A 15,428-nucleotide genomic window follows, 5' to 3' on the forward strand; every position below is an offset into this window, starting at 1 on the left:
GCCAGTATATCTTTTTTGAGATGAGGAGACCACATCTGTATGCAGTATTCAAGATGTGGGTGTACCATGGATTTATAAGTGTCAGCATTTAGGTGACAGACTGATCTTAACTGCCACAATCTTCCAGTCAAGTTTTCCCCAGCAATGATTTTTCCACAACAGTGATATCTCATACATTCATGGCATTTTCCATCCATTGGGATCCCAAAGTACTTCACAAACCACATGCAGCATAGGAATCGTGTTATCCATCGCAGCCACCTCTGGGCTAGATTGCAAGAGCTGTTTAACAGCATGCCACAATGTCATGCAACAGGCAGGGGATTATACTGCACCCAGTCAGCACTGCAGGGGGAAAGCCAGAGCCCCAAGATGGCACTGAAACAAGACACCAGGGTTAATGGCCCTCCCCTTGTGCAAAGCACAATGGCCTTTTTAATAGGCTCATGTGGTCAGGACCTTATCACCTTGAGAGCACAATGGCCTCTAGCACCATGCAGTGGCATTGTTTCAGTACTGATTCAGAGGGAAGAGTGGCCCCTACTGAGCCACCAACACCACTTCCTCCAGCATCTGCGTTTCTAGGCAAACTGGAATATAAGAGACATACATATCAACTGAGCAGATCACTTTCCCCGGGCAAAAGTGAGAATGATCGTCTTTTGCACTATTCATTTAAGGATCTCACCGTACAAAATTAGACATCATAACCTCCATGGCAGTTAGGCAAGCATCCCCCCAACTTTGCAGACAGGGAAATTAAAGGGCAAAGAAGGTTGTGTGATTTGCTCAAGATCATGCACTAAGTCAGAAACAGAGCTAGGAATGGGATGTCCTGTCTTATGAATATCACATCAAGAGGAAGGGTAGGTGATTCACAGAGCCCTGCCCCAAAACACTTGCAAACTAGAATACAGACATGAGGCCAGGCGCCCCGGAACAGGTGAGGCCAGGGGACCTTAAGGGCAAGCAACAAGTGAGAGGGCGGGGCCTTGTGGGCAGGGCCTCGGGGGAGGGGCAGAGTGGGAGTGAGGCACAGTTCAGGCACCGGTCATCTCCCCACCCCCCTCCCTCCAGAGAGCTTCTGGCACTCCTGCATGAGGCAACAAGTGGAGGCTGGAATAACCAAGAGGGTGCCCAGCAGGTGTTAGACATAAATAAGGGCATGTCTACACTACAAAATTAAGTTGACTTAAGTTAGGTCGACCTACAGCCACCGCAGTAATTACATCAGCGCTTCATGTCCACACTGTGCTTCTTCTGTCGGCAGTGTGCATCCTCAGCAGGAGTGCTTGCACCAACTTAAGTGGGTAATTGTGTGGCACTGTAGCCCTGAGGCCATGTGGCTCCAGCTATCTACCCCCGGGTTCCAGCTGTCAAAGGCAGCAACAGGCAATGTAAGCAACGCTGTTTCTATACAGAAACTGCATTGCCCTAACTACATCAACCTAAGCGCTACGCCTCTCATGGAGCCAGAGTTATTAGGTCGGCATAGTGAGAAAGTTAAATCAATGGGAGGAACACTGCAGTGTAGATGCTTACACAAGTAGGTTGACATAAGCTGGCTTATGTCAACCTAACTCTGTAATGTAGACCAGGCCTTAATGAGCAAGTTTCCCCTGACACACTACTCCATATTCAAATCACTAGCTGGTGTGAAGTGCCATATGGGCATATTCAGTATTTCAGAAGATGATGGATTCTTGCCACTTAGATGCACATAGGAGAGTAGAAGGAAGCCACCACAGTCCAAGCCTGCCCAACCCCCTGGGTCCAAGCTCGGGTGGCTAGCCTAAGCCACCGAGTGTGCAACAACGACCATAGTGCTATTTTTCTCATGCTACCTCGAGTGGAGCTAGCGCGCATCTGTCTCTCTGGGCTGGGAGGCTTGTGGACCTACCCCCAGAGAGGCCTGTCTACACAGCGGCTTTAAGGAAGAAGTATAAAAATTTTAGGTTAGCAGGAAACAATGATCATTCAGCAACTCACCCTCAGCCTGGGGCCTGTGTGTTCAACAGAGTGCCTGTACTGAGAGGTCTATGATGCACACTGCACCCACCTTCTTTGCACAGCTGAGGGCCACTTTACTAGGAGGGAAATTCTTCTGGGTGTCAACAGGGCAAATGGCTTAGCATTTCCTATGAGTTTTGGCACAGGCTACGAGATACTGCTGGCACTTTGGTTGGTGTGGCACTCAGGCCCTTTTGCATTATTTGAAACTAAGGTGCTGCTAGAGTCCAGCAAAGGACTAAACAAGGTCATTGTGTGGGTTCCACGTTCCCGCTCTCTTTCTCACTCTCAGACCAAGTCCACTCAGTTAAAAGTTGGACGATTTATTTAATGACCAGCCTTGCCAGCTCAGCCTGGGATCTTCCTGGTCCTGATCCAAAGCCCACAAGTTAACAGGAGTCTTTCCAGGGACTTCAGTGGCTTTGGATCAGGCCTTTTGCTCTTACATGGGACTCCAAGAGTCTGCAGCTGATAGTTATAGGCTGATGAAGCATAAGGCATAGTGTCACCAGGCTCATACTGTGTCCCAGCTCTGCTAGCTCCACAATGCCAGCAGCAGTACATTTGTATGGGTCAATCTAATCAGTTTTTAATATGTTTTTCAATGAGCACAAACAGACTTGCAGTCTGAATTGCTTTTGTTCTAGATAAAGGAAAAACAACACAAACAAAGAACAAAAGTAAGTTCTCCATGAGATAGCAAAGTGCAGCTCTCAGCTCTGTCTTGTGAAGTGGCAGTAGCCTATCCAGACTCCTAACAACTAAAGGTCCATACACCTCACCACAGAAGCAGATCTACTGAGTCAGGAGGTGTCTCTCCATTCCTACTGGAAGTGAGAAAGCCCAACCCGATGGCAACAAACAGCGAAATAATAGGCCTGGGATCTTTTAAATTAAAACCCCTAACCAAGGAGGAACAGATGTACAGAACACGCAAACCCAGGAGAAGGAAGATTAGCAGGGATTGTACAGACTGCAGCTACAATCAGAAAAAAATATCCCCCCCATTCTCATGCACTGAGCAGAACCATTTTATATGGGGTTGTAGCGGGGTTGTTACCCCGCTCCTGCCCTAAAGGGCTTAAAACAGCCCAGAAGAAGGCTGTGGCTGGGGCAAGAAGCCTGGGCTGATTGGGGAAAGTGGGCTCAGCTGTAGCCATGCCCCAATCAGGCCCAGCTGGCCTGTATAAAGAGGCTGGGAGCCAGTGAGCTAGAGACAGAGTACCTGAGTGGAACAGGGCTGGGGAGTGCCAGCCTGGAAAGCCCCAGGCTGTGGCCTAGCAGAAGGCAGCCCAGGGGTAGGCTAAGGTAGCAGGTCCAAACCCAACCTTGCCAGTGATGAGTAGGCTGATACTGCAGTCTGCCCCAGGGCGTGGGGCTAGACAATGACTGGTAGTAGCCTTATACGGAGGCAAGGTGGGAATAGTGGGTGGAGGTTCCCTGGGGAGGGGAGACCCTAACACTGAGGGGTTCCTGCTAGGGGGCAGCACCCCAGGTACAAGGGCACGGGGGGCCAGAGGACAGGCGGATCACTGGCCTGCAGAGGGCGCTCCTGGGTTGATGAGCTAATTCCCATAAGAGACCAGCAGGAGGCGCTGCAGGGGTGAGTCCGCCCCTCTACAGGGGTATTTGAATGCGATACCTACCTGACCCACACCCATAGCTGAACAACAGGATTCCCCCATTTCTAAAGGGCTGCTGAAATAGGACCTGTGCTAAGTTTTGGGCCTGACGCAAGATTTCTCTTAGAGTTCCTATTGTTTGCAAGCTAGCAAGAAGGCATAGACTAATCAATTCACTGAAGATCACTGTTGTAGCTGCATGACATCCACATTGTATTTCTCTACTAATTTAGAAATAAAACACAGTTAAAAGAATTTAAATGGAATGATGCCCATCCAGTGTCATTATCACAGACTGCTTAGCAGTTTTCTCCCATGTACACATCCATTCTGTCCCAAGAATTAGGACAGCCTTAGGGGGTATTTTTTGTTTATCTCGATGTGCATAATTGTTATGAAAGCCTGCACAGGTGTCCAACAAACTGATGCAATAAATTAAATATACTTTAAGAAATATTAATAAAAACCTACTGTTAATAAAGAGTAACGATTACAAGGCCTGCAGGGCTATACATATAGTGGGTACTATCCATCGGTCTGATAAAAGCTAGCCATCCATCTGACATTAGTACCTTTTTTAATACTTGTCATTATTTTCCCATGGACAATGTAGCCCATCATTACATAAGCTGTGTATTACTGCAAAGAAAGCACTTTGGGGACAACAAATGTCTCTTACTGTGTGTTTGTACAGTGCCTAACACCTGGGGGCCCAATCCTGGTGCCCCTACATGCAATTTTAGTTCAAGTAATAAGAGAACCTGTTATAAAAGAGGACAGGGACTAAGATTTATTATTTACTGTCTTTGTTATGGTAGGGCCAAAAACTGATAGTGTGTAATTAAGCACCTGTTTTAAAAGGAAGGCAACGAACTCTTCAGGAGCCATTGTACAAAGCTTCTGAAATAGCCCGACTTCAGCAGGCAAATATTTACAGGTATTTTAGAGAGAGGTTCAAGCCACTAAGTTCAGATCCAAATTTCTCCAATGTCTGGGGAATTTCTATCAGTTAATAAAACATATCTCACTGATATGGCAGAACTGAAAATGGCCAGACAGGTGGCAAATTGTGATTCCTACTTCTGACTGGCTAAGAATTGCATGCATCCCTATTATTTTTATTAGGCATCTCTCCCACCCCATGTTTGTCTCATCCACTTGTTAGGTCTTGTCTCTTATGATCTCTTTGGAGCAGTTACTGTTATTTACTATACCTGCTTGTACAGCACCTTGCACAATGTGGCCTTAGCTTGGCTGACGTCTAGATGCTACCAGAATCTAAATATTAAAAAATTCACAACTCTTTTCAAAGGTGACAATTACCCCAAAAAGCAGAACTTGAGCGAGACAATAGGAGAAGTCAAGACAAGGGATTCTAAGCCAGGATACAATGCGAAGCATGTGCTTTAGATGTGTGTTCTCTTTTCAAATCTTAGATGAGTGTAAATTGGTTCCTAGTTTACTGAGGGTTATTTTCCCTCTGTTCTTGGAGACCTCAAAAAGAAAGAGAGAAGGGGGAAATATCAATAGATGTGAGCTAAACCACTACTAAAATGGTATAAAATATTTAGCAGGTTCCTTTAATAATTAACCAGCCCAGGAGTTTGTGAGCTCTCTATATTGATGGCACTGCACAGGCCTTGTCAAAGAAGAAACAAAGCTATCTAATCGCCTATTAAAATGTGTTATCATGGGGATGCTTCCAGGGCTTGGGATGCTACACTGCCTCAGCAGAGGCTGTCGTGCATAACCATTTCCCTGAAGATCTTTCTTTGGGGTTTGAGTATATGTTGCATTCTTCCCTTTGTGATGATGTATTGAACCTAATAGGTTTCTGAATGTTTTTTCTTGAAACACACATTACATGAGAACAGGTTATAAGACTTCACTGGTAACTAATATTACACACTGCCCATATAGCTATGTCCATGCACAAATATCATCTATGATCTCTCTCAGAGTAGAGGAGAGACAGGCCTCAGTTTTAATGAAAAGAAAGAAGATTCTTTGCTAAGGCTGCTGGACACAGACAGACCCCATGGCTCTTCCTGGATCTCTTTCTCCTAAAATGACTCACACGGTCTGTACTGCTTACTATCACCATACAAGGTCTTCCTAAATCCTGGCCTGGACTCAGCAATCAAGGGGTAGACAGCTAACTATGGTCAAATATCCAACCTCCTAATTGAAGAGGTCCCCTGGGGAAATCTGTGGGCAGAGGATAAAAGAACAAACTGGCTTGAAACAGAAAAGCGGGCACAACTCCTGGAGCAGGAAGCAGCACTGACAAATACTGGATTGCACATGGGTAGTCTCGGAGAAGTTCAAGGCTGAAGTCTGCAGCTGACCGCAAAGATCAACAGATTGGAGGGGGGGGGGGGGACACACTCACAAATTTTGCCTGTCTTCTGGAGATGGGGTTAGAAGCAGGAAGCTTTTCTGAGCCGGTATTATCTTAAATTCTTCATCCAGTGGTTTATTTAAACATAGTTCAGCTCTTTGGCCACTGGCAAACTGTCAAATTTCTCCCATTATTTGCTATTTGAACTGTGTGACTGGTCAGTTGAGTCACATGCTATGGTTTCTGCGCCCTGACTGGCTGATTCCCAAACACAAGATGGCAGCCTTCAAGATGGAAAAACGGGTAATAGTGAGGTTGCAAAATCTGCAGATGACACAAAACTACTCAAGATAGTTAAGTCCAAAGCAGACTGCGAAGAGTTACAAAGGGATCTCACAAAAGGCAACAAAATAGCAGATGAAATTCAATGCTGATAAATGCAAAGTAATGCACATTGGAAAACATAATCCCAACTCTACATATAGAATGATGGGATCTAAATTAGCTGTTACCACTCAAGAAAGATCTTGGAGTCATTGTGAATAGGTCTCTGAAAACACCCACTCACTGTGCAGCAGCAGTTAAAAAAGTGAACAGAATGATGGGAATCATTAAGAAAGGAATAAATAATAAGACAGAAAATATCATATTGCCTGTGTATAAATCTATGATACACTCACATCTGGAATACTGCATGCAGATGTGGTCGCCCCATCTCAAAAAAGAGAGTATATTGGAATTGGAAAAGGTATAGAAAAGGGCAACAAAAATTATTAGGGGTATGGAACGGCTTCCATATGAGAGATTAATAAGACTAGGACTTTTCAGCTTGGAAAAGAGACGACTAAGGGGGGATATGATAGAGGTCTATAAAATCATGACTGCTGTGGAGAAAGTAAATAAAGAAGTGTTATTTACTCCTTCTCATAACACAAGAACTAGGGGGTTACCAAATGATATTAATAGGCAGCAGGTTTAAACCAAACAAAAGGAAGTATTTCTTTACACAATGCACAGTCAACCTGTGGAACTCTTTGCCAGAGGATGTTGTGAAAGCTAAGACTATAACAGGGTTCAAAAAAGAATTAGATAATTTCATGGAGGATAGGTCCATCAATGGCTATTAGCCAGGATGGGCAGGGATGGTGTCCCCAGACTCTGTGTGCCAGAAGCTAGGAATGGGCAACGGGATCATTACCTGTTCTATTCATTCCCTCTGGGACACCTGGCATTGGCCACTGTCGGAAGACAGGATACTGAGCTAGATGGACCTGTGGTCTGACCCAGTATGGCCGTTCTTATGGATGTCGAGTACTTCTGAAGCAAGTCCATTTCACACAGGTATTCAGCAACATGAACATTCTAGGGAGCAAAAACTGTCCTATAAACAGTTCCGAAAACTGAGCCAATGAAGGGGAGTTAAATAATAATAGCAAAGACATGTCTTATTTGAACAAACACTTGCAAATATTTTTCCCGTGTTTGCACAGCCCCAATCAGAAGGGAATGGGAGCAAATAGTTATCTTTATGGGTTAAACAGATCACCCTGTTTACAATTTAGTACATCTCCTTGTTTAAATACCATTAATGACAGACAAAAGTCCGCATATGCACCTCGACTGAGACAGCTTCAAGGATGCTCCATGATCCACAGTGAACATGGCATATTTAGACTCACAGACTTTAAGGTCAGCAGGGACCAACGTGATCGTCCAGTCTGACCTCCTGCACATTGCAGGCCACAGAGTTGCACCAACTCCTGAAATGGACCCCTAACCTCTGGCTGAGTTACTGGAGTCCTCAAATCATGGGTTAAAGACTTCAAGATACAGAGAATCCACCATTTACACTAGTTTAAACCTGCAAGTGACCCATGCCCCATGCTGCAGAAAAAAGCAATAAACCTTCAGGGTCTCTGCCAATCTGACCTGGGGGAAAATTCCTTCCCGACCCAAATATGGCGATCTGTTAGACCCTGAACATGTGGGCAAGACCCAGCAGGAAGATACCTGGGAAAGAATTCACTGTAGTAACTCAGAGCCCTCCCCACCCAGTGTCCCATCTTCATGGATCCCTTAGATCATCTCACCTAACATCTTGCATCAAACAGGAACAATCCTATTGCTATTCCTTCCCAGAGCTTATATAACCTTCTCTTGGACCACACTAGCCACTGCACCTTGGGCTTGTGCTTGTGCTGGGGTAGAACACAGAATAACTCAAGCTTCTGTTAAAATTCCAGTTGTGCAGAACCTAAACCTGGCCTCTTCCTCCCGTCTGCTCCCAGGGCCCTGAAAGGAGGCTTTTCATCACGTTACTAATGTGCCTCACCCCTCCTTGACTTGGAAAGACCAACTCTCAGAGTGGATTTAGGCTTGAGGACTGACCTCTCTTGGCTGCTCTGCTGAGACTGCCATCTAGGGTACCAGATAGTGCCACTTATGGTGGCTTGTGAGGGATATGGAGTGGGCACTAGGGAAACCAATAGAAATAACTGAACAGAAGCAGTTTCTGGTCCTTCAATCCAGGTGGCACCCAATCTGCAAGGACATTACGTTCCTTTGGGATTTGCCATGATGATGATGATGAACTTTTGGTCCTTACTGACCGGGGTCAAATTTAAACTGGTTACAAAGGTAAAAGGTTCTGTATCCCATTACCAATTCCCTCATCCAGACACTGCCATCATGAAAAAACATCATTCTAACTTAATTTATTTTATTTTAAGAAAAAAAAAATCAGCCAAACTTTGCTAGAGCTGGTAAAGTCTATCTGATTTATTCAAGGCCAGAATGGTCCATCTGTCCTTTGGGGGGCACACATATTGGCAATATTTTGTAAACATCTTGTTCCTAGAAAGACCAATATGGCTATGAATCACGTTAATGGGTCAACTGCATTACTGCTATTTTGTTTCCTATGTACCTAAGATGACAGGGCCATTGAAGATTCCCATCCATAGTGTTACTGGATGAATTCTCTGCAGGTTCTTGGGATAACAGGAAGCGTAAATTATTTCAGTGGTATTCCTAACAATAAATCAATACTTCGTATTTTACACTAGGGCCTCTTTGCTACAAAGCTTGTAATGTTTGTAAAGAGGTTAAACTTTAGACCTCAATGCATCCTTAAAAGCTTGACAATGGATATACAAGGATTGTTTCATCCACTCCTAAAATGCAGCCACCTTTGTGGCAGAATGTTGGAACAACACACAAAACACTGCATAACATTTAGGACAGGAAGTAAACAAGAAAACTGCAAACATGTTAAACTGCATGGATGTGGAATTAAGTCTGCGGAAGTAATTACTCTAATTATGGTTACCCAGTAAGTTATATGGGGTTTTCCCTTGAGACATATTGTTATTCAATTGCGTCGCTCAAAGTGTGAGGCTGACACCTCTTACTGAGTAGACTCCAAAGTCTTCCAGGGGTGATCAAGCCAGTATGGAGAAAAATGAAGTGAGGAGAAAAACAAAAACAAAAGACTCAGCAAAACCAGAGTCTGGTGCGAATTTACTGACCATTCAAACCTTTCACCTCATTAGTAATCACTTTGTCTTTCCATGCCATAGGTCTGGTATACACTGAAATGTTATATTGGCATGTAGCTATATCAATCAGGGGTATGAGATTCTGGGTACTCTCCATTTTGGAAAATTTGATTCCTTGTTTAGGCTCTTAATAAGGATTTAGGAGCCTAAACTTTAGATTCCAATTCTAAAAATCTTGGCCGGAAAGTTTAAGCTCTAACCTCCTAGCCTCCCCAATAAGGATGGTAAACCCATCGGAATAAAACAACCTACCCACAACTATGAGCCTCAAGGACTTGTGTTAATATTCATTCATATTCATCACTGGAGATTTTTAAGAACAGGTCAGACAAACATCTGCCAGGAATGGTTTAGATCAGCGATTCCCAAACTTGTTCTGCCGCTTGTGCAGGGAAAGCCCCGGTGGGCCGGGCCGGTTTGTTTACCTGCCGCGTCCGCAGGTTCGGCCAATTGTGGCTCCCACTGGCTGCGGTTCACTGCTCCAGGCCAATGGGAGCTGCTGGAAGCGGCAGCCAGTATGTCCCTCAGCCCGCACCGCTTCCAGCAGCTTCCATTGGCCTGGAGCAGCAAACCGTGGCCACTGGGAGCCACGATTGGCCGAACCTGCAGACGTGGCTGGTAAACAAACTGGCCCGGCCTGCCAGGGGCTTTCCCTGCACAAGCGGCGGAACAAGTTTGGGAACCACTGGTCTAGATAATACTTAGTCCTGCCATGAGTGCAGGGGACTGGACTAGATAAGTGGTTTTCAAACTTTTTTTCTGACGACCCAGTAGAAGAAAATTGTTGATGCCCGCAACCCAACAGAGCTGGAGATGAGGAGTTTGGGGTGGGGGGGCTCAGGGCTGGGGCAGGGGGTTGGGATGCAGGAGGGGGTCAGAGCTCTGGGCTGGGGATGAGGGGTTTGGGGTGCAGGAAGGGGCTCTAGGTTTGGGGGGGATGAGGGTTGGGGCAGGGGGTTGAGGTGCAGGATAGGGGTGCGGGCTTACCTCGGGCAGCTCCTGGTCAGCGGCGCAGTGGGGGTGCTAAGGCAGGCTTCCTGCCTGTCCTGGCACCACGGATTGCACTGTGTCCCGAAAGTGGCCAGCAGCAGGTCCGGCTCCTTGGCGGAGGTGTGCAAGCAGCTCCACGCGGCTCTCACCCGCAGGCACCATCCCCTGGTCAATGGGAGTGCGGAGCTGGTGCTCGGGGTGGGGGCAGCACGCGGAGCCCTGTGCCCCTCCCCTCCTAGGAGCCAGACTTGCTGCTGGCCACTTCCAGGGCACAGCATGGTATCAGAACAGGTAGGTACTAGCCTGCCTTAGCCAGGCAGCACCGCCGATGGGACTTTTAACAGCCCGGTCAGTGGTGCTGACCAGAGCCGCCGCGACCCAGCATCTTACATTCTATGACCCAGTACTGGGTCGCAACCCAGTGTTTGAAAAACACTGGACTAGATGACCTCTTGCCCAGAAAGAAGATTTAATGGCCAGATTACAAATAAACTAGGCAGGGCTAGCTGTAAATTTAGGAGCAGCTTCCATCAATGCTTGTCTGTAGTTCAGTCTCAATTGCCCCAGCCAGGAGAGCTGTAGAAGCATTGGAGCTACCTCATGGGCACATGGAACACATTTATCATTGCTCTCCCTCGTGGCTGGTGCTTGGAGCCAACTCCCACAGCTAAACGTCTTCATCTTGCCGGGGGGAGGGGTACTTCAGAGCAGACCCTTTGGCAGTGGTGAAGATATAGCTACATGTGGGAGTGCCTGGAGATGCCCTCCAGAATGACTTTCTAGGGAAAGCAGAAAGCTGTGTCACTGGGAGGCAGCACGATCTAGTGACCAGGCCACTGGCCTGGGAGTTCTGCTCCCGGCTCTGTCACTGGCCTTGGGAAATGTTCTATGCCTCTTTCTCCTTCCGTTCTTTACTTTGTCTGCCTCGATTGTAAGCTCTTCGGGCCAGGCCTGCCTCGTGCTATATGTTCATACAGCACCATGGGGCCTTGGTCTCAGCTGGGGCTTCTACTGTCATACAAATCACATTGTGTAATGCATGTGCTGACCTAGCCTTAACCCTTGTGGCATAAACAATATATAGGTAGTATAGGGCCCAATCCTGCAATGTGTCTTCATGTGCATAGTGCCACTAAGGTCAATGGGCTTATGCATGTGAATGAAGGTTTCAGGATCAGACCACTGGACTTGTAGACATTCCCCTGGCTTAATGTAAAGAAAAGTGCAGCGAGAGAATAGATTCCATCAATGTGGAGCAGCCAAAAAGGACAGAGCCCTTAGCTTTCAAACAAACAAAACAAATCAATAAGGCTAATTTGGTATTCCCATTTACCCTGTCTTATAAGGCAAAAACAAAGAGGCACTCAATGAAATTAAGAGCCAAACATTTAAAGCAGATCCAAAGCAACACTTTAGGGAGTTTAGGCAATAGATAATTAACCAGTGGAGCTCACTGCTGCAAGATATCAGCAAAGCAAATCATTTCCTATCCATTTCATAAATGAATAAGCAAAGCAGCTGTGGTGATATTAAGTAGGATAACTAAATTCAAGGACCAACAATTGTTGCCCAACCCTGTCTTTGAATGATGACTCTCCCCACAAATACTCTCACATATAGCAGTCTTTTCAAAATAAGAAATGTAATTAAGTGAAGAACAGTAATTTAAACCTTTCCTCAGATGCTCCCTTCTCTAAAGCTGCCACCGTGGTAATTCAGCATTTTCAGTATGCTTCAACATTTCACTGACATCTCCCCAGCCCTCGCACCCTTTCCCTCAACAGCAAGTGGAGAACGTGCAAGAAGAAACCTGCTTATCACATTATCTCCCCTTGTCATACTCCTGTAATTTTGTACTCTCAACATCACCTGTGCAATTATTACTGAGGGACGAGGCACCTGAAAATACTCATTTTGAACATACTTTTCTGATTTCTAGCTTAGCCCTCCATGCATACAGAACATATTAGAAACCGCTTTTTTTCTGGATAGAATGTGTGTGTGTTGTGGAATAAGTCTGTGTTCTAAAGGTGGCACAATAATTGTGGTTTTGACTGTCTAAACATCACAGTGTATTTGCATGTTTCTCTATAGATTTACTGTACTGGGGTTGGCTTTATAGAGTAGACCATCTTTAAAACACTCTGCATATTTTAAGATAATCAATAAATCTAAACAACCTATCTAAACAGAAAGAGTGTGAGTGAAGAACCAGTGCAACAGAATCACTAAAGTATCAATGCTAGTATAAGAGAAGCAACATGGTTAGAGCACTAGCCTGGGGACTCAGGAGACATGGGAGCTATTCCCAACTCTGCTACTGAGCTACTACTTGACCTTGGGCAAGCCACTTAACCTCCCTGGCCCTCTGTTTCTCCTCTCACCCTTTGTCTGTCTTGTCTCTGACTGTAAGCTCCGTGGGGCAAGGAGTGTCTCTCACTATGTGTCTGTACAGCACCTAGCACCAGGGGTCCTGATCTTGAATAATATAGATTTTTAAAGCACTACTGTACAAATTATAGTTCAGGGAGAGCAGTGCCAACACAAGCAGAACAGAAATACTGAGTGCAGGAGCACAGCAGCAGCTAAAAGTCAGTAAACCATTCCCTCTCTTCCCTTAGATAGGTACACAGCACACCCTTGCTTGGGCAAATCCCATTCATGAAGTTCCAGGTTCCACTCTAAGTGGAGCTTTTGCTTTAGGAACTAACGACAGGCAGTTTGGAGGCATAGCAGCCGTAGGCTTGGCATGAGCACAGTACACTCACTGTTTAAAAATCAAACGCGTACAAGCTGGAGAACAGGCAGTTTTGCTGAAATGAGATCTGCACAGCAGGGCAGGAATGGCTTTCCCATTACCCTAATAGGCTAATAAACAAACAAGTGATATTCTTGCTCGTGGCAAAACACAATGGTGATTTCTCACCGTCCCCAAGACACCTTACAACAGGAGCAGAAACACCAGGGATGCAGGATCTGATATGTAAATAAAAGAGTGGACTGTAAATACAGCCCTTTCCATGCGGGGACATAATTAAAATGCTGTGAATTCACAAGCACCAAGACATCTACCCCATCCGTCAGGCAACAGGGATACCTGAAGCTGTTGCTTTTTTTTTTTTCCACTCCTGAATTTTTTATGGACAGGTCTCTCCACGGGAATGCACGGACCATACCAATCCTTGGGAACAATGGAGTGATCTAGATTAACCAATAGCCCCCTCCCCACCCACAGAGACATTTCCTCCTTCCAGCCTTGTATTTTATTCAAACTACAGCAAGTGTCGATTCCCCGAAGTACAGTGTTCTCGGTGTGCAGCACGCACGGCGGCATTCATGCACTGCTGACTTGATAATTGCATTATCTGCAGCCACTAATGAATGAACAACTGTAATACATACATCCTGCTTTTAGCTCTCCCAGGGCTGGGAGATGAAGCCTTTCCACAGCAGATGTAGTTTACTCAGTCCAAACACACGCAGAGCACGTATGTGTGTATTTCCCCTTGTGTTAACCGGGATGTTCTATTTGTGCCCACACCAAAACCAAAATTCCATTTCTGTTTAAAGCCATGATTACAAAGTCTTTCCAAAGTCTACATCTGCAATCTCCTTAACCTAAAGGCTCTGTAATAAATCTTCGATTTGTATAAAAATCGTGGTGCAACACAACAATGTCTAGAATACAGAGACGAGACTAAAATCCTACAACATGCTGGCCTTTTACAGAACACCTGGTCGTCCTAGCTACGATGGCCTCAGTAATAAAATGGACCCCTCGGGATTCCTTAATGCGGTGGGGGGGGGGGAGTTGAATTACTAGCTACCACACCTGGAAAAGGTCTGGCTTGATGAAAAAGTTAAATGCATAGATGATCTTACCTTGCAAATGAATCGACAGCTTCCTTGCTCCGAGAACACTACATGCTGCAGATTTGCTGCTCTGTTTTTCTGTTGCATGAAGTCCTGACTTCACAGACACATGAGCAGCTGGCCAATGGGCTGTGTTTCCTCCCACCTCATTAGAATGGCTCTGGAATCATCCACTCCGGCAAAGCTCAGTTGGCAAGCCTCACAAATGATTCCTTCTCACCAACGCAACAGCAAAAATGGAAAGGGTCTGTGCTTTGCACTGGAAAAAAACAAGGAGGGCTGATAAGAGTGCAATCAGACTTACTCTTCATCCACCAGGCAGCTTCCGCGCTGGGCTAGCCAGATGGCTAAGGCTCGGGTGAAACATCAAGGGATGTTTCTTCTTGCATCCGAAGAAGTGAGGTTTTTACCCACGAAAGCTTATGCCCAAATAAATCTGTTAATCTTTAAGGTGCCACCAGACTCCTTGTTGTTTTTGTAGATACAGACTAACACGGCTACCCCCTGATACTTGATCAAGGGATGTGGTATCCCCTTTCTGCACTTGTTGCAGGCTTCCGTCACTCCTAATTCCAGGCATGGTGAAATTGTTAGGAGGAAGGGTGGGAACCCACAGTAAGGTCTTGAAGGGGCAGACAGAATTAAAAGTATGTTGTAACTCTGAAACCAGTTAGCAAATTGTAATCGAAGGCATTTTCATATGCCCATCACTGTCTAATCTAGGGATAACACAAACCACAGAAAAATAAGGAGACGAGATGAGGGAAATTCACTCCTTGGTTGGTAATTAATTCAATGTCTGGAGCCTGGGAACAGATCATTGAAGTGGAGGGGAGAAGATCCCTACCTAATTCACCCTACATTTCACAAGCTATTATTTATTATGTGTATTGCAGTGGTGCTGAAGAGCCCCAGCCATGGACCAGGACTGCGTTGTGCTTGGCGCAGGACAAACAGAACAAAGACAGTCCCTGCCCCAAAGAGCCCCCCTGCAGAAAAAACACATTTAAATCAACCCACTCAGGGTCTGATCTG

General features: G+C 45.7%; 1 protein-coding gene across 1 annotated transcript in view; it reads right to left on the minus strand.

Annotated features, from left to right (window-relative positions):
* Window positions 1–14,472, minus strand: part of LOC113407755 (sorbin and SH3 domain-containing protein 1-like) — a 186,283-nt gene extending 171,811 nt beyond the window's left edge. The window contains exon 1 of the mRNA XM_026657790.2: window positions 14,403–14,472. The gene's annotated coding sequence lies outside the window, so the exon portion shown is untranslated. The remainder of the gene's footprint in view (window positions 1–14,402) is intronic.
* Window positions 14,473–15,428: the final 956 nt, after the last annotated feature.

The sequence above is a fragment of the Terrapene carolina genome, unplaced genomic scaffold (assembly GCF_002925995.2).
Source record: "Terrapene carolina triunguis isolate 2854851 unplaced genomic scaffold, T_m_triunguis-2.0 Scaffold310, whole genome shotgun sequence".
Lineage (NCBI taxonomy): Eukaryota > Metazoa > Chordata > Testudines > Emydidae > Terrapene > Terrapene triunguis.